Consider the following 19771-nt stretch of genomic DNA (forward strand, 5'->3'; position numbering starts at 1 on the left):
GGCAGTGAGTCACATTTGTCCAAAACCCCCCTGCAGTTTTCAAAATAACCCAAACATCCCAATTTCGAGGCCTGAGCCATATTTTGGAGCCAAATTTTGGCTCTATGCACGTATTCGCGGTTTGAAATTACGATATATTGTACCCAAAATATGCCAAGTCCTGAAAGTTGCAGTGAGTCACATTTCGCACAAACTCCCCTGCAGTTTTCTAAATATCCCAAATATCCTAATTTCGAGGCCTGAACAATATTTTGGAGCCAAATTTAGACTTTCTGCACGTATTCGCAGTTTGAAATTACGACTTTTTTATGCCCAACATATGCCAAGTACTGAAAGCGGCGTTTGGTCACATTTGTCCCAAACCCCCCCTGCAGTTTTCAAAATATCTCAAACATCCCAACTTCGAGGCCTGAGCCATATTTTGGAGCCAAATTTTGGCTCTATGCACGTATTCGAGGTTTGAAATTACGATATATTGTACCCAAAATATGCCAAGTCCTGAAAAAGGCAGTGAGTCACATTTCGCACAAACTCCCCAGCAGTTTTCGAAATATCCCAAATATCCCAATTTTGAGGCCTGAGCTATATTTTGGAGCCAAATTCTTGCTCTCTGCACGTATTCGAAGTTTGAAATTACGACTTTTTATACCCAACATATGCCAAATACTGAAAGTGGCATTTGGTCACATTTGTCCCAAACATCCCTGCAGTTTTCCAAATATCCGAAACATCCTAATTTCGAAGCATGAACCATATTTTGGAGCCAAATTCTGGCTCTCTGCACGTATTCGCAGTTTGATATTACGAATTTATATACCCAACCTATGCCAAGTACTGAAAGCGGCGTTTCGTCACATTTGTCCCAAACCTCCCTGCAGTTTTCAAAATATCTCAAACATCCCAATTTCGAGGCCTGAGCCATATTTTGGAGCCAAATTTTGGCTCTATGCACGTATTCGTGGTTTGAAATTACGATATAATATACCCAACATATGCCAAGTCCTGAAAGCTGCAGTGAGTCACATTTCGCACAAACTCCCCTGCAGTTTTCTAAATATCCCAAATATCCCAATTTCGAGGCCTGAACAATATTTTGGAGCCAAATTCTAGCTTTCAGCACGTATTCGCAGTTTGAAATTACGACTTTTTTATGCCCAACATATGCCAAGTACTGAAAGCGGTGTTTGGTCACATTTGTCCCAAACCCCCCTGCAGTTTTCAAAATATCTCAAACATCCCAATTTCGAGGCCTGAGCAATATTTTGGAGCCAAATTCTGGCTCTATGCACGTATTCGCGGTTTGAAATTACGACATTTTATACCCAACATATGCCAAGTCCTGAAAGCGGCAGTGAGTCACATTTCGTACAAACTCCCCTGCAGTTTTCGAAATATCCCAAATATCCAAATTTCGAGGCCTGAGCCATATTTTGGAGCCAAATTCTGGCTCTCTGCACGTATTCGCAGTTTGAAATTACGACTTTTTTATGCCCAACATATGCCAAGTACTGAAAGCGGCGTTTGGTCACATTTGTCCCAAACCCCCCCTGCATTTTTCAAAATACCTCAAACATCCCAATTTCGAGGCCTGAGCAATATTTTGGAGCCAAATTCTGGCTCTATGCACGTATTCGCGGTTTGAAATTACGACATTTTATACGCAAAATATGCCAAGTCCTGAAAGCGGCAGTGCGTCACATTTCACACAAACTCACCTGCAGTTTTCGAAATATCCCAAATATCCCAATTTTGAGGCCTGAGCCATATTTTGGAGCCAAACTCTGGCTCTCTGCACGTATTCGCAGTTTGATATTGCGATTTTTATACCCAACATATGCTAAGTACTGAAAGCGGCAGTGAGTCACATTTTGCACAAACTCCCCTGCAGTTTACGAAATATCCCAAACATCCCAAATTCGAGGCCTGAGCCATATTTTGGAGCCAAACTCTGGCTCTCTGCACGTATTTGCAGTTTGAAATTACAACTTTTTTATACCCAATATATGCCAAGTACTGAAAGCGGAGTATGGTCACGTTTGTCCCAAACCCCCCCTTCAGTTTTGAAAATATCCCAAACATCCCAATTTCGAGGACTGAGTCATATTTTGGAGCCAAATTCTGGCTCTATGCACGTATTCGCGGTTTGAAATTACGACATTTTATACCCAACATATGCCAAGTCTTGAAAGCGGCAGTGAGTCACATTTCGCACAAACTCCCCTGCAGTTTTCGAAATATCCCAAATATCCCAATTTCGAGGCCTGAGCCATATTTTAAAGCCAAATTCTGGCTCTCTGCACGTATTCGCAGTTTGAAATTACGACTTTTTTATACCCAACATATGCCAAGTACTGAACGCGGCGTTTGGTCACATTTGTCCAAAACCTCCCTGCAGTTTTCAAAATAACCCAAACATCCCAATTTCGAGGCCTGAGCCATATTATGGAGCCAAATTTTGGCTCTATGCACGTATTCGCGGTTTGAAATTACGATATATTGTACCCAAAATATGCCAAGTCCTGAAAGTGGCAGTGAGTCACATTTCGCACAAACTCCCCTGCAGTTTTCTAAATATCCCAAATATCCTAATTTCGAGGCCTGAACAATATTTTGGAGCCAAATTTAGACTTTCTGCACGTATTCGCAGTTTGAAATTACGACTTTTTTATGCCCAACATATGCCAAGTACTGAAAGCGGCGTTTGGTCACATTTGTCCCAAACCCCCCCTGCAGTTTTCAAAATATCTCAAACATCCCAATTTCGAGGCCTGAGCAATATTTTGGAGCCAAATTTTGGCTCTATGCACGTATTCAAGGTTTGAAATTACGATATATTGTACCCAAAACATGCCAAGTCCTGAAAGTGGCAGTGAGTCACATTTCGCACAAACTCCCCAGCAGTTTTCGAAATATCCCAAATATCCCAATTTTGAGGCCTGAGCTATGTTTTGGAGCCAAATTCTGGCTCTCTGCACGTATTCGAAGTTTGAAATTACGACTTTTTATACCCAACATATGCCAAGTACTGAAAGTGGCATTTGGTCACATTTGTCCCAAACATCCCTGCAGTTTTCCAAATATCCCAAACATCCCAATTTCGAAGCATGAACCATATTTTGGAGCCAAATTCTGGCTCTCTGCACGTATTCGCAGTTTGAAATTACGACTTTTTTATGCCCAACATATGCCAAGTACTGAAAGCGGCGTTTGGTCACATTTGTCCCAAACCCCCCCTGCAGTTTTCAAAATATCTCAAACATCCCTATTTCGAGGCCTGAGCAATCTTTTGGAGCCAAATTCTGGCTCTATGCACGTATTCGCGGTGTGAAATTACGATATATTATACCTAACATATGCCAAGTCCTGAAAGTGGCAGTGAGTCACATTTCGCACAAACTCCCCTGCAGTTTTCTAAATATCCCAAATATCCCAATTTCGAGGCCTGAACAATATTTTGGAGCCAAATTCTAGCTTTCTGCACGTATTCGCAGTTTGAAATTACGACTTTTTTATGCCCAACATATGCCAAGTACTGAAAGCGGTGTTTGGTCACATTTGTCCCAAACCCCCCTGCAGTTTTCAAAATATCTCAAACATCCCAATTTCGAGGCCTGAGCAATATTTTGGAGCCAAATTTTGGCTCTATGCACGTATTCGCGGTTTGAAATTACGACATTTTATACCCAACATATGCCAAGTCCTGAAAGCGGCAGTGAGTCACATTTCGCACAAACTCACCTGCAGTTTTCGAAATATCCCAAATATCCCATTTTTGAGGCCTGACCCATATTTTGGAGCCAAATTCTGGCTCTCTGCGCGTATTCGCAGTTTGAAAATACGACTTTTTTATACCCAACATATGCCAAGTACTGAAAGCGGCAGTGAGTCACATTTTGCACAAACTCCCCTGCAGTTTTCGAAATATCCCAAACATCCCAATTGCGAGGCCTGAGCCATATTTTGGAGCCAAAATCTGGCTCTCTGCACGTATTTGCAGTTTGAAATTATGACTTTTTTATACCCAATATATGCCAGGTACTGAAATCGGAGTTTGGTCACATTTGTCCCAAACCTCCCTGCAGTTTTCAAAATATCCCAAACATCCCAATTTCGAGGCCTGAGCCATATTTTGGAGCCAAAATCTGGCTCTCTGCACGTATTTGCAGTTTGAAATTATGACTTTTTTATACCCAATATATGCCAAGTACTGAAATCGGGGTTAGGTCACATTTGTCCCAAACCTCCCTGCAGTTTTCAAAATATCCCAAACATCCCAATATCGAGGCCTGAGCCATATTTTGGAGTCAACGTCTGGATCTCTGCACGTATTCACAGTTTGATATTATGACTTTTTATACTCAACATATGCCAAGTACTGAAAGTGGCAGTGAGTCACATTTTCACTCAAACTCACCTGCAGTTTTCGAAATATCCCAAATATCCTAATTTTGAGGCCTGAGCCATATTTTGGAGCCAAATTCTGGCTCTCTGCACGTATTCGCAGTTTGAAATTACGAATTTTTTATACCCAACATATGCCATGTACTGAAAGCGGCGTTTGGTTACATTTGTCGCAAACCTCCCAGCAGTTTTCAAAATATCCCAAACATCACAATATCGAGGCCTGAGCCATATTTTGGAGCCAAATTCTTACTCTCTGCACGTATTCGCAGTTTGATATTACGATTTTTATACCCAACATATGCCAAGTCCTGAAAGCAGCAGTGAGTCACATTTTGTACATACTCCCCTGCAGTTTTCGAAATATCCCAAACATCCCAATTTCGAGGCCTGAGCCATATTTTGGAGCCAAACTCTGGCTCTCTGCACGTATTTGCAGTTTGAAATTACGACTTTTTTATACCCAATATATGCCAAGTTCTCAAAAGCGGAGTTTGGTCACATTTGTCCCAAACCCCCCCTGCAGTTTTCAAAATAACCCCAAACATCCCAATTTCGAGAACTGAGCAATATTTTGGAGCCAAATTCTGACTCTATGCACGTATTCGCAGTTTGAAATTCCGACTTTTTATACCCAACATATGCCAAGTCCTGAAAGGGGCAGTGAGTCAAATTTTGCACAAACTCCCTTACAGTTTTCGAAATATCCCAAATATCCCAATTTCGAAGCCTGAGACATATTTTGGAGCCAAATTCTGGCTCTCTGCGCGTATTCGCAGTTTGAAAATACGATTTTTTTATACCCAACATATGCCAAGTACTGAAAGCAGCGTTAGGTTACATTTGTCCCTAACCTCCCAGCAGTTTTCAAAATATCCCAAACATCCCATTTTCGAGGCATGAGCCATATTTTGGAGCCAGATTCTGGCTCTCTGCACGTATTCGCAGTTTGAAATTACGAATTTATATACCCAACATATGCCAAGTACTGAAAGCGGCGATTGGTTACATTTGTTCCAAACCTCCCTGCAGTTTTCAAAATATCCCAAACATCCCAATTTCGAGGCCTGAGCCATATTTTGGAGCCAAATTCTGGCTCTCTGCACGTATTCCCAGTTTGATATTACGATTTTTATACCTAACATATGCCAAGTACTGAAAGCGGCAGTGAGTCACATTTTGCACAAACTCCCCTGCAGTTTTCGAAATATCCCAAACATCCCAATTTCGAGGCCTGAGCCATATTTTGGAGCCAAACTCTGGCTCTCTGCACGTATTTGCAGTTTGAAATTATGACTTTTTTATACCCAATATATGCCAAGTACTGAAATCGGAGTTTGGTCACATTTGTCCCAAACCTCCCTGCAGTTTTCAAAATATCCCAAACATCCCAATTTCGAGGCCTGAGCCATATTTTGGAGCCAAATTCTGGCTCTCTGCACGTATTCGCAGTTTGATATTACGATTTTTATACCCAACATATGCCAAGTCCTGAAAGCGGCAGTTAGTCACATTTTGCACAAACTCCCCTGCAGTTTTTGAAATATCACAAATATCCCAATTTCGAGGCCTGAGCCGTATTTTGGAGCCAAATTCTGGCTCTCCTCACGTATTCGCAGTTTAAAATTGCGACTTTTTTATACCCAAAATATGCCAAGTCGTTTGGTCACATTTGATATTACGATTTTTATACCCAACATATGCCAAGTCCTGAAAGCGGCGTTTGGTCACATTTGGCCCAATCCCCCCTGCAGTTTTCCAAATATCCCAAACATCCCAATTTTAAGGCCTGATTCACATTTTGGAGCCAAATTCTGGCTCTCTGCACGTATTCGCAGTTTGAAATTACGATTTTTTATACCCAATATATGCCAAGTACTGAAAGCGGTTGTGAGTCACATTTGTCCCAAACCTCCCTGCAGTTTTCAAAATATCCCAAACATCCCAATTTCGAGGCCTGAGCCATATTTTGGAGCCAAATTCTGGCTCTCTGCACGTATTCGCCGTTTGAAATTACGACTTTTTTATACCCAACATATGCGAAGTACTGAAAGCGGCGTTTTGTCACATTTGTCCTAAACCTCACTGCAGTTTTCAAAATATCCCAAACATCCCAATATCGAGGCCTGAGCCATATTTTGGAGTCAACGTCTGGATCTCTGCACGTATTCACAGTTTGATATTATGACTTTTTATACACAACATATGCCAAGTACTGAAAGTGGCAGTGAGTCACATTTTGCACAAACTCCCCTGCAGTTTATAAAATATCCCATACGTCCCAATTTCGAGGCCTGAGCCATATTTTGGAACCAAATATTGGCTCTCTGCACGTATTTGCGGTTGGAAATTGCGACATTTTATACCCAACATATGCCAAGTCTTGAAAGAGGCAGTGTGCCACATTTCGCACAAACTCCCCTGCAGTTTTCGAAATATCCCAAATATCCTAATTTCGAGGCCTGAGCCATATTTTGGAACCAAATTCTGGCTCTCTGCACGTATTCGCAGTTTGAAATTACGATTTTTTTATACCCAACATATGCCAAGTAATGATCACGGCGTTTGGTCACATTTGTCCCAAACCCCCCCTGCAGTTTTCAAAATATCTCAAACATCCCAATTTCGAGGCCTGAGCAATATTTTGGAGCCAAATTCGGGCTCTATGCACGTATTCGCGGGTAGAAATTACGACATTTTATACCCACCATATGCCAAGTCCTGAAAGCGGCAGCGAGTCACATTTCGCACAAACTCGCCTGCAGTTTTTGAAATATCCCAAATATCCTAATTTTGAGGCCTGAGCCATATTTTGGAGCCAAATTCTTACTCTCTGCACGTATTCGCAGTTTGATATTACGATTTTTATAGCCAACATATGCCAAGTCCTGAAAGCGGCAGTGAGTCACATTTTGCACATACTCCCCTGCAGTTTTCGAAATATCCGAAACATCCCAATTTCGAAGCCTGAGCCATATTTTGGAGCCAAACTCTGGCTCTCTGCACGTATTTGCAGTTTGAAATTACGACTTTTTTATACCCAATATATGCCAAGTTCTCGAAAGCGGAGTTTGGTCACATTTGTCCCAAACCCCCCCTGCAGTTTTCAAAATATCCCAAACATCCCAATTTCGAGGACTGAGCAATATTTTGGAGCCAAATTCTGACTCTATGCACGTATTCGCAGTTTGAAATTACGACTTTTTATACCCAACATATGCCAAGTCCTGAAAGCGGCAGAGAGTCAAATTTTGCACAAACTCCCTTACAGTTTTCGAAATATCCCAAATATCCCAATTTCGAAGCCTGAGCCATATTTTGGAGCCAAATTCTGGCTCTCTGCGCGTATTCGCAGTTTGAAAATACGATTTTTTTATACCCAACATATGCCAAGTACTGAAAGCGGCGTTAGGTTACATTTGTCCCTAACCTCCCTGCAGTTTTCAAAATATCCCAAACATCCCAATTTCGAGGCATGAGCCATATTTTGGAGCCAGATTCTGGCTCTCTGCACGTATTCACAGTTGAAATTACGATTTTTTATACCCAATATATGCCAAGTACTGAAAGCGGTTGTGAGTCACATTTGTCCCAAACCTCCCAGCAGTTTTCAAAATATCCCAAACATCCCAATTTCGAGGCCTGAGCCATATTTTGGAGCCAAATTCTGGCTCTCTGCACGTATTCGCCGTTTGAAATTACGACTTTTTTATACCCAACATATGCCAAGTACTGAGAGTGGCAGTGAGTCACATTTTGCACAAACTCCCCTGCAGTTTATAAAATATCCCATACATCCCAATTTCGAGGCCTGAGCCATATTTTGGAACCAAATATTGGCTCTCTGCACGTATTCGCGGTTTGAAATTGCGACATTTTATACCCAACATATGCCAAGTCTTGAAAGAGGAAGTGTGTCACATTTCACACAAACTCCCCTGCAGTTTTCGAAATATCCCAAATATCCTAATTTCGAGGCCTGAGCCATATTTTGGAGCCAAATTCTGGCTCTCTGCACGTATTCGCAGTTTGAAATTACGATTTTTTTATACCCAACATATGCCAAGTAATGAACACGGCGTTTGGTCACATTTGTCCCAAACCTCCCTGCAGTTTTCAAAATATCCCAAACATCCCAATTTCGAGGCCTGAGCAATATTTTGGAGCCAAATTCTGGCTCTATGCATGTATTCGCGGTTTGAAATTACGACATTTCATACCCAACATATGCTAAGTCCTGAAAGCGGCAGTGAGTCACATTTCGCACAAACTCACCTGCAGTTTTCGAAATATCCCAAATATCCTAATTTTGAGGCCTGAGCCATATTTTGGATCCAAATTCTGGCTCTCTGTACGTATTCGCAGTTTGAAATTTCCACTTTTTTATATCCAACATATGCCAAGTACTGAAAGCGGCGTTTGGTCACATTTGTCTCAATCCCTCTTGCAGTTTTCAAAATATCCCAAACATCCCAATTTCGAGGCCTGAGCCATATTTTGGGGCCAAATTCTGGCTATCTGCACGTATTCGCAGTTTGAAATTACGAATTTTTTATACCCAACATATGCCAAGTACTGAAAGCGGCGTTTGGTTACATTTGTCGCAAACCTCCCAGCAGTTTTCAAAATATCCCAAACATCACAATATCGAGGCCTGAGCCATATTTTGGAGCCAGATTCTGGCTCTCTGCACGTATTCGCAGTTTGAAATTACGAATTTTTTATACCCAACATATGCTAAGTACTGAAAGCGGCGTTTGGTTACATTTGTCGCAAACCTCCCAGCAGTTTTCAAAATATCCCAAACATCCCAATTTCGAGGCCTGAGCCATATTTTGGAGCCAAATTCTGGCTCTCTGCACGTATTTGCAGTTTGATATTACGATTTTTATACCTAACATATGCCAAGTACTGAAAGCGGCAGTGAGTCACATTTTGCACAAACTCCCCTGCAGTTTTCGAAATATCCCAAACATCCCAATTTCGAGGCCTGAGCCATATTTTGGAGCCAAATTCTGGCTCTCTGCACGTATTTGCAGTTTGAAATTATGACTTTTTTATACCCAATATATGCCAAGTACTGAAATCGGAGTTTGGTCACATTTGTCCCAAACCTCCCTGCAGTTTTCAAAATATCCCAAACATCCCAATTTCGAGGCCTGAGCCGTATTTTGGAGCCAAATTCTGGCTCTATGCACGTATTTGCAGTTTAAAATTGCGACTTTTTTATACCCAAAATATGCCAAGTCCTGAAGGAGGCGTTTGGTCACATTTGGCCCAATCCCCCCTGCAGTTTTCCAAATATCCCAAACATCCCAATTTTAAGGCCTGATTCACATTTTGGAGCCAAATTCTGGCTCACTGCACGTATTCGCAGTTTGAAATTACGATTTTTTATACCCAACATACGCCAAGTACTGAAAGAAGCGTTTGGTCACATTTGCCCCAAACCCCCCCCCCCCGCAGTTTTCAAAATATCCCAAACATCCCAATTTCAAGGCCTGAGTCATATTTTGGAACCAAATTCTGGCTCTCTGCACGTATTCACATTTTGAAATTATGACTTTTTTATACCCAACATATGCCAAGTACTGAAAGCGGCGTTTGGTTACATTTGTCCCAAACCTCCCAGCATTTTTCAAAATATCCGAAACATCACAATATCGAAGCCTAAGCCATACTTTGGAGCCAAATTTTGGCTCTCTGCACGTATTCGCAATTTGATATTTCGATTTTTATACCCAACATATGCCAAGTACTGAAAGCGGCAGTGAGTCACATTTGGCACAAACTCCCCTGCAGTTTTCGAAATATCCCAATTTCGTGTCCTGATCAATATTTTGGAGCCAAATTCTGGCTCTCTGCACGTATTCGCAGTTTGAAATTACCACTTTTTTATACCCAACATGCGCCAAATACTGAAAGAAGCGTTTGGTCACATTTGTCTCAATCCCCACTGCAGTTTTCAAAATATCCCAAACATCTCAATTTCGAGGCCTCAGCCATATTTTGGAGCCAAATTCTGGCTCTCTGCACGTATTCGCAGTTTGAAATTACGACTTTTTTATACCCAACATATACCAAGTACTTTAAGCGGCGTTAGGTCACATTTGTCCCAAACCCCCCCTGCAGTTTTCAAAATATCCCAAACATCCCAATTTCGAGGCCTGAGCCATATTTTGGAGCCAAATTCTGGCTCTCTGCACGTATTCGCCGTTTGAAATTACGACTTTTTTATACCCAACATATGCCAAGTACTGAGAGTGGCAGTGAGTCACATTTTGCACAAACTCCCCTGCAGTTTATAAAATATCCCATACATCCCAATTTCGAGGCCTGAGCCATATTTTGGAACCAAATATTGGCTCTCTGCACGTATTCGCGGTTTGAAATTGCGACATTTTATACCCAACATATGCCAAGTCTTGAAAGAGGAAGTGTGTCACATTTCACACAAACTCCCCTGCAGTTTTCGAAATATCCCAAATATCCTAATTTCGAGGCCTGAGCCATATTTTGGAGCCAAATTCTGGCTCTCTGCACGTATTCGCAGTTTGAAATTACGATTTTTTTATACCCAACATATGCCAAGTAATGAACACGGCGTTTGGTCACATTTGTCCCAAACCCCCCCTGCAGTTTTCAAAATATCTCAAACATCCCAATTTCGAGGCCTGAGCAATATTTTGGAGCCAAATTCTGGCTCTATGCATGTATTCGCGGTTTGAAATTACGACATTTCATACCCAACATATGCCAAGTCCTGAAAGCGGCAGTGAGTCACATTTCGCACAAACTCACCTGCAGTTTTCGAAATATCCCAAATATCCTAATTTTGAGGCCTGAGCCATATTTTGTAGCCAAATTCTGGCTCTCTGCACGTATTCGCAGTGTGATATTACGATTTTTATACCCAACATATGCCAAGTCCTGAAAGCGGCGTTTTGTCACATTTGTCCTAAACCTCCCTGCAGTTTTCAAAATATCCCAAACATCCCAATTTCGAGGCCTGAGCCATATTTTGGAGCCAAATTCTGGCTCTCTGCACGTATTCGCCGTTTGAAATTACGACTTTTTTATACCCTACATATGCGAAGTATTGAAAGCGGCGTTTTGTCACATTTGTCCTAAACCTCACTGCAGTTTTCAAAATATCCCAAACATCCCAATATCGAGGCCTGAGCCATATTTTGGAGTCAACGTCTGGATCTCTGCACGTATTCACAGTTTGATATTATGACTTTTTATACTCAACATATGCCAAGTACTGCAAGTGGCAGTGAGTCACATTTTGCACAAACTCCCCTGCAGTTTATAAAATATCCCATACATCCCAATTTCGAGGCCTGAGCCATATTTTGGAACCAAATATTGGCTCTCTGCACGTATTCGCGGTTTGAAATTGCGACATTTTATACCCAACATATGCCAAGTCTTGAAAGAGGCAGTGTGTCACATTTCGCACAAACTCCCCTGCAGTTTTCGAAATATCCCAAATATCCTAATTTCGAGGCCTGAGCCATATTTTGGAGCCAAATTCTGGCTCTCTGCACGTATTCGCAGTTTGAAATTACGATTTTTTTATACCCAACATATGCCAAGTAATGAACACGGCGTTTGGTCACATTTGTCCCAAACCTCCCAGCAGTTTTCAAAATATCCCAAACATCCCAATTTCGACGCCTGAGCCATATTTTGGAGCCAAATTCTGGCTCTATGCACGTATTCGCGGTTTGAAATTACGACATTTTATACCCAACATATGCCAAGTCCTGCAAGCGGCAGTGAGTCACATTTTCACTCAAACTCACCTGCAGTTTTCGAAATATCCCAAATATCCTAATTTTGAGGCCTGAGCCATATTTTGGAGCCAAATTCTGGCTCTCTGCACGTATTCGCAGTTTGAAATTACGAATTTTTTATACCCAACATATGCCAAGTACTGAAAGCGGCGTTTGGTTACATTTGTCGCAAACCTCCCAGCAGTTTTCAAAATATCCCAAACATCACAATATCGATGCCTGAGCCATATTTTGGAGCCAAATTCTTACTCTCTGCACGTATTCGCAGTTTGATATTACGATTTTTATACCCAACATATGCCAAGTCCTGAAAGCGGCAGTGAGTCACATTTTGCACATACTCCCCTGCAGTTTTCGAAATATCCCAAACATCCCAATTTCGAGGCCTGAGCCATATTTTGGAGCCAAACTCTGGCTCTCTGCACGTATTTCGTATTTGCAGTTTGAAATTACGACTTTTTTATACCCAATATATGCCAAGTTCTCAAAAGCGGAGTTTGGTCACATTTGTCCCAAACCCCCCCTGCAGTTTTCAAAATAACCCCAAACATCCCAATCTCGAGGACTGAGCAATATTTTGGAGCCAAATTCTGACTCTATGCACGTATTCGCAGTTTGAAATTCCGACTTTTTATACCCAACATGTGCCAAGTCCTGAAAGCGGCAGTGAGTCAAATTTTGCACAAACTCCCTTACAGTTTTCGAAATATCCCAAATATCCCAATTTCGAAGCCTGAGCCATATTTTGGAGCCAAATTCTGGCTCTCTGCGCGTATTCGCAGTTTGAAAATACGATTTTTTTATACCCAACATATGCCAAGTACTGAAAGCGGCGTTAGGTTACATTTGTCCCTAACCTCCCAGCAGTTTTCAAAATATCCCAAACATCCCATTTTCGAGGCATGAGCCATATTTTGGAGCCAGATTCTGGCTCTCTGCACGTATTCGCAGTTTGAAATTACGAATTTATATACCCAACATATGCCAAGTACTGAAAGCAGCGATTGGTTACATTTGTTCCAAACCTCCCTGCAGTTTTCAAAATATCCCAAACATCCCAATTTCGAGGCCTGAGCCATATTTTGGAGCCAAATTCTGGCTCTCTGCACGTATTCGCAGTTTGATATTACGATTTTTATACCTAACATATGCCAAGTACTGAAAGCGGCAGTGAGTCACATTTTGCACAAACTCCCCTGCAGTTTTCGAAATATCCCAAACATCCCAATTTCGAGGCCTGAGCCATAATTTGGAGCCAAACTCTGGCTCTCTGCACGTATTTGCAGTTTGAAATTATGACTTTTTTATACCCAATATATGCCAAGTACTGAAATCGGAGTTTGGTCACATTTGTCCCAAACCTCCCTGCAGTTTTCAAAATATCCCAAACATCCCAATTTCGAGGCCTGAGCCATATTTTGGAGCCAAATTCTGGCTCTCTGCACGTATTCGCAGTTTGATATTACGATTTTTATACCCAACATATGCCAAGTCCTGAAAGCGGCAGTTAGTCACATTTTGCACAAACTCCCCTGCAGTTTTTGAAATATCCCAAATATCCCAATTTCGAGGCCTGAGCCGTATTTTGGAGCCAAATTCTGGCTCTCCTCACGTATTCGCAGTTTAAAATTGCGACTTTTTTATACCCAAAATATGCCAAGTCCTGAAAGCGGCGTTTGGTCACATTTGGCCCAATCCCCCCTGCAGTTTTCCAAATATCCCAAACATCCCAATTTTAAGGCCTGATTCACATTTTGGAGCCAAATTCTGGCTCTCTGCACGTATTCGCAGTTTGAAATTACGATTTTTTATACCCAATATATGCCAAGTACTGAAAGCTGTTGTGAGTCACCTTTGTCCCAAACCTCCCTGCAGTTTTCAAAATATCCCAAACATCCCAATTTCGAGGCCTGAGCCATATTTTGGAGCCAAATTCTGGCTCTCTGCACGTATTCGCCGTTTGAAATTACGACTTTTTTATACCCAACATATGCGAAGTACTGAAAGCGGCGTTTTGTCACATTTGTCCTAAACCTCCCTGCAGTTTTCAAAATATCCCAAACATCCCAATATCGAGGCCTGAGCCATATTTTGGAGTCAACGTCTGGATCTCTGCACGTATTCACAGTTTGATATTATGACTTTTTATACACAACATATGCCAAGTACTGAAAGTGGCAGTGAGTCACATTTTGCACAAACTCCCCTGCAGTTTATAAAATATCCCATACATCCCAATTTCGAGGCTTGTGCCATATTTTGGAACCAAATATTGGCTCTCTGCACGTATTTGCGGATGGAAATTGCGACATTTTATACCCAACATATGCCAAGTCTTGAAAGAGGCAGTGTGTCAAATTTCGCACAAACTCCCCTGCAGTTTTCGAAATATCCCAAATATCCTAATTTCGAGACCTGAGCCATATTTTGGAACCAAATTCTGGCTCTCCGCACGTATTCGCAGTTTGAAATTACGATTTTTTTATACCCAACATATGCCAAGTAATGATCACGGCGTTTGGTCACATTTGTCCCAAACCCCACCTGCAGTTTTCAAAATATCTCAAACATCCCGATTTCGAGGCCTGAGCAATATTTTGGAGCCAAATTCGGGCTCTATGCACGTATTCGCGGGTAGAAATTACGACATTTTATACCCACCATATGCCAAGTCCTGAAAGCGGCAGCGAGTCACATTTCGCACAAACTCGCCTGCAGTTTTTGAAATATCCCAAATATCCTAATTTTGAGGCCTGAGCCATATTTTGGAGCCAAACTCTGGCTCTCTGCACGTATTTGCAGTTTGAAATTACGACTTTTTTATACCCAATATATGCCAAGTTCTCGAAAGCGGAGTTTGGTCACATTTGTCCCAAACCCCCCCTGCAGTTTTCAAAATATCCCAAACATCCCAATTTCGAGGACTGAGCAATATTTTGGAGCCAAATTCTGACTCTATGCACGTATTCGCAGTTTGAAATTACGACTTTTTATACCCAACATATGCCAAGTCCTGAAAGCGGCAGAGAGTCAAATTTTGCACAAACTCCCTTACAGTTTTCGAAATATCCCAAATATCCCAATTTCGAAGCCTGAGCCATATTTTGGAGCCAAATTCTGGCTCTCTGCGCGTATTCGCAGTTTGAAAATACGATTTTTTTATACCCAACATATGCCAAGTACTGAAAGCGGCGTTAGGTTACATTTGTCCCTAACCTCCCTGCAGTTTTCAAAATATCCCAAACATCCCAATTTCGAGGCATGAGCCATATTTTGGAGCCAGATTCTGGCTCTCTGCACGTATTCACAGTTGAAATTACGATTTTTTATACCCAATATATGCCAAGTACTGAAAGCGGTTGTGAGTCACATTTGTCCCAAACCTCCCAGCAGTTTTCAAAATATCCCAAACATCCCAATTTCGAGGCCTGAGCCATATTTTGGAGCCAAATTCTGGCTCTCTGCACGTATTCGCCGTTTGAAATTACGACTTTTTTATACCCAACATATGCCAAGTACTGAGAGTGGCAGTGAGTCACATTTTGCACAAACTCCCCTGCAGTTTATAAAATATCCCATACATCCCAATTTCGAGGCCTGAGCCATATTTTGGAACCAAATATTGGCTCTCTGCACGTATTCGCGGTTTGAAATTGCGACATTTTATACCCAACATATGCCAAGTCTTGAAAGAGGAAGTGTGTCACATTTCACACAAACTCCCCTGCAGTTTTCGAAATATCCCAAATATCCTAATTTCGAGGCCTGAGCCATATTTTGGAGCCAAATTCTGGCTCTCTGCACGTATTCGCAGTTTGAAATTACGATTTTTTTATACCCAACATATGCCAAGTAATGAACACGGCGTTTGGTCACATTTGTCCCAAACCTCCCTGCAGTTTTCAAAATATCCCAAACATCCCAATTTCGAGGCCTGAGCAATATTTTGGAGCCAAATTCTGGCTCTATGCATGTATTCGCGGTTTGAAATTACGACATTTCATACCCAACATATGCTAAGTCCTGAAAGCGGCAGTGAGTCACATTTCGCACAAACTCACCTGCAGTTTTCGAAATATCCCAAATATCCTAATTTTGAGGCCTGAGCCATATTTTGGATCCAAATTCTGGCTCTCTGTACGTATTCGCAGTTTGAAATTTCCACTTTTTTATATCCAACATATGCCAAGTACTGAAAGCGGCGTTTGGTCACATTTGTCTCAATCCCTCTTGCAGTTTTCAAAATATCCCAAACATCCCAATTTCGAGGCCTGAGCCATATTTTGGGGCCAAATTCTGGCTATCTGCACGTATTCGCAGTTTGAAATTACGAATTTTTTATACCCAACATATGCCAAGTACTGAAAGCGGCGTTTGGTTACATTTGTCGCAAACCTCCCAGCAGTTTTCAAAATATCCCAAACATCACAATATCGAGGCCTGAGCCATATTTTGGAGCCAGATTCTGGCTCTCTGCACGTATTCGCAGTTTGAAATTACGAATTTTTTATACCCAACATATGCCAAGTACTGAAAGCGGCGTTTGGTTACATTTGTCGCAAACCTCCCAGCAGTTTTCAAAATATCCCAAACATCCCAATTTCGAGGCCTGAGCCATATTTTGGAGCCAAATTCTGGCTCTCTGCACGTATTTGCAGTTTGATATTACGATTTTTATACCTAACATATGCCAAGTACTGAAAGCGGCAGTGAGTCACATTTTGCACAAACTCCCCTGCAGTTTTCGAAATATCCCAAACATCCCAATTTCGAGGCCTGAGCCATATTTTGGAGCCAAATTCTGGCTCTCTGCACGTATTTGCAGTTTGAAATTATGACTTTTTTATACCCAATATATGCCAAGTACTGAAATCGGAGTTTGGTCACATTTGTCCCAAACCTCCCTGCAGTTTTCAAAATATCCCAAACATCCCAATTTCGAGGCCTGAGCCGTATTTTGGAGCCAAATTCTGGCTCTATGCACGTATTTGCAGTTTAAAATTGCGACTTTTTTATACCCAAAATATGCCAAGTCCTGAAGGAGGCGTTTGGTCACATTTGGCCCAATCCCCCCTGCAGTTTTCCAAATATCCCAAACATCCCAATTTTAAGGCCTGATTCACATTTTGGAGCCAAATTCTGGCTCACTGCACGTATTCGCAGTTTGAAATTACGATTTTTTATACCCAACATACGCCAAGTACTGAAAGAAGCGTTTGGTCACATTTGCCCCAAACCCCCCCCCCCCCGCAGTTTTCAAAATATCCCAAACATCCCAATTTCAAGGCCTGAGTCATATTTTGGAACCAAATTCTGGCTCTCTGCACGTATTCACATTTTGAAATTATGACTTTTTTATACCCAACATATGCCAAGTACTGAAAGCGGCGTTTGGTTACATTTGTCCCAAACCTCCCAGCATTTTTCAAAATATCCGAAACATCACAATATCGAAGCCTAAGCCATACTTTGGAGCCAAATTTTGGCTCTCTGCACGTATTCGCAATTTGATATTTCGATTTTTATACCCAACATATGCCAAGTACTGAAAGCGGCAGTGAGTCACATTTGGCACAAACTCCCCTGCAGTTTTCGAAATATCCCAATTTCGTGTCCTGATCAATATTTTGGAGCCAAATTCTGGCTCTCTGCACGTATTCGCAGTTTGAAATTACCACTTTTTTATACCCAACATGCGCCAAATACTGAAAGAAGCGTTTGGTCACATTTGTCTCAATCCCCACTGCAGTTTTCAAAATATCCCAAACATCTCAATTTCGAGGCCTCAGCCATATTTTGGAGCCAAATTCTGGCTCTCTGCACGTATTCGCAGTTTGAAATTACGACTTTTTTATACCCAACATATACCAAGTACTTTAAGCGGCGTTAGGTCACATTTGTCCCAAACCCCCCCTGCAGTTTTCAAAATATCCCAAACATCCCAATTTCGAGGCCTGAGCCATATTTTGGAGCCAAATTCTGGCTCTCTGCACGTATTCGCCGTTTGAAATTACGACTTTTTTATACCCAACATATGCCAAGTACTGAGAGTGGCAGTGAGTCACATTTTGCACAAACTCCCCTGCAGTTTATAAAATATCCCATACATCCCAATTTCGAGGCCTGAGCCATATTTTGGAACCAAATATTGGCTCTCTGCACGTATTCGCGGTTTGAAATTGCGACATTTTATACCCAACATATGCCAAGTCTTGAAAGAGGAAGTGTGTCACATTTCAAACAAACTCCCCTGCAGTTTTCGAAATATCCCAAATATCCTAATTTCGAGGCCTGAGCCATATTTTGGAGCCAAATTCTGGCTCTCTGCACGTATTCGCAGTTTGAAATTACGATTTTTTTATACCCAACATATGCCAAGTAATGAACACGGCGTTTGGTCACATTTGTCCCAAACCCCCCCTGCAGTTTTCAAAATATCTCAAACATCCCAATTTCGAGGCCTGAGCAATATTTTGGAGCCAAATTCTGGCTCTATGCATGTATTCGCGGTTTGAAATTACGACATTTCATACCCAACATATGCCAAGTCCTGAAAGCGGCAGTGAGTCACATTTCGCACAAACTCACCTGCAGTTTTCGAAATATCCCAAATATCCTAATTTTGAGGCCTGAGCCATATTTTGTAGCCAAATTCTGGCTCTCTGCACGTATTCGCAGTGTGATATTACGATTTTTATACCCAACATATGCCAAGTCCTGAAAGCGGCGTTTTGTCACATTTGTCCTAAACCTCCCTGCAGTTTTCAAAATATCCCAAACATCCCAATTTCGAGGCCTGAGCCATATTTTGGAGCCAAATTCTGGCTCTCTGCACGTATTCGCCGTTTGAAATTACGACTTTTTTATACCCTACATATGCGAAGTATTGAAAGCGGCGTTTTGTCACATTTGTCCTAAACCTCACTGCAGTTTTCAAAATATCCCAAACATCCCAATATCGAGGCCTGAGCCATATTTTGGAGTCAACGTCTGGATCTCTGCACGTATTCACAGTTTGATATTATGACTTTTTATACTCAACATATGCCAAGTACTGCAAGTGGCAGTGAGTCACATTTTGCACAAACTCCCCTGCAGTTTATAAAATATCCCATACATCCCAATTTCGAGGCCTGAGCCATATTTTGGAACCAAATATTGGCTCTCTGCACGTATTCGCGGTTTGAAATTGCGACATTTTATACCCAACATATGCCAAGTCTTGAAAGAGGCAGTGTGTCACATTTCGCACAAACTCCCCTGCAGTTTTCGAAATATCCCAAATATCCTAATTTCGAGGCCTGAGCCATATTTTGGAGCCAAATTCTGGCTCTCTGCACGTATTCGCAGTTTGAAATTACGATTTTTTTATACCCAACATATGCCAAGTAATGAACACGGCGTTTGGTCACATTTGTCCCAAACCTCCCAGCAGTTTTCAAAATATCCCAAACATCCCAATTTCGACGCCTGAGCCATATTTTGGAGCCAAATTCTGGCTCTATGCACGTATTCGCGGTTTGAAATTACGACATTTTATACCCAACATATGCCAAGTCCTGCAAGCG

The sequence above is a fragment of the Procambarus clarkii genome, unplaced genomic scaffold (genome assembly GCF_040958095.1).
Source record: "Procambarus clarkii isolate CNS0578487 unplaced genomic scaffold, FALCON_Pclarkii_2.0 HiC_scaffold_96, whole genome shotgun sequence".
Lineage (NCBI taxonomy): Eukaryota > Metazoa > Arthropoda > Malacostraca > Decapoda > Cambaridae > Procambarus > Procambarus clarkii.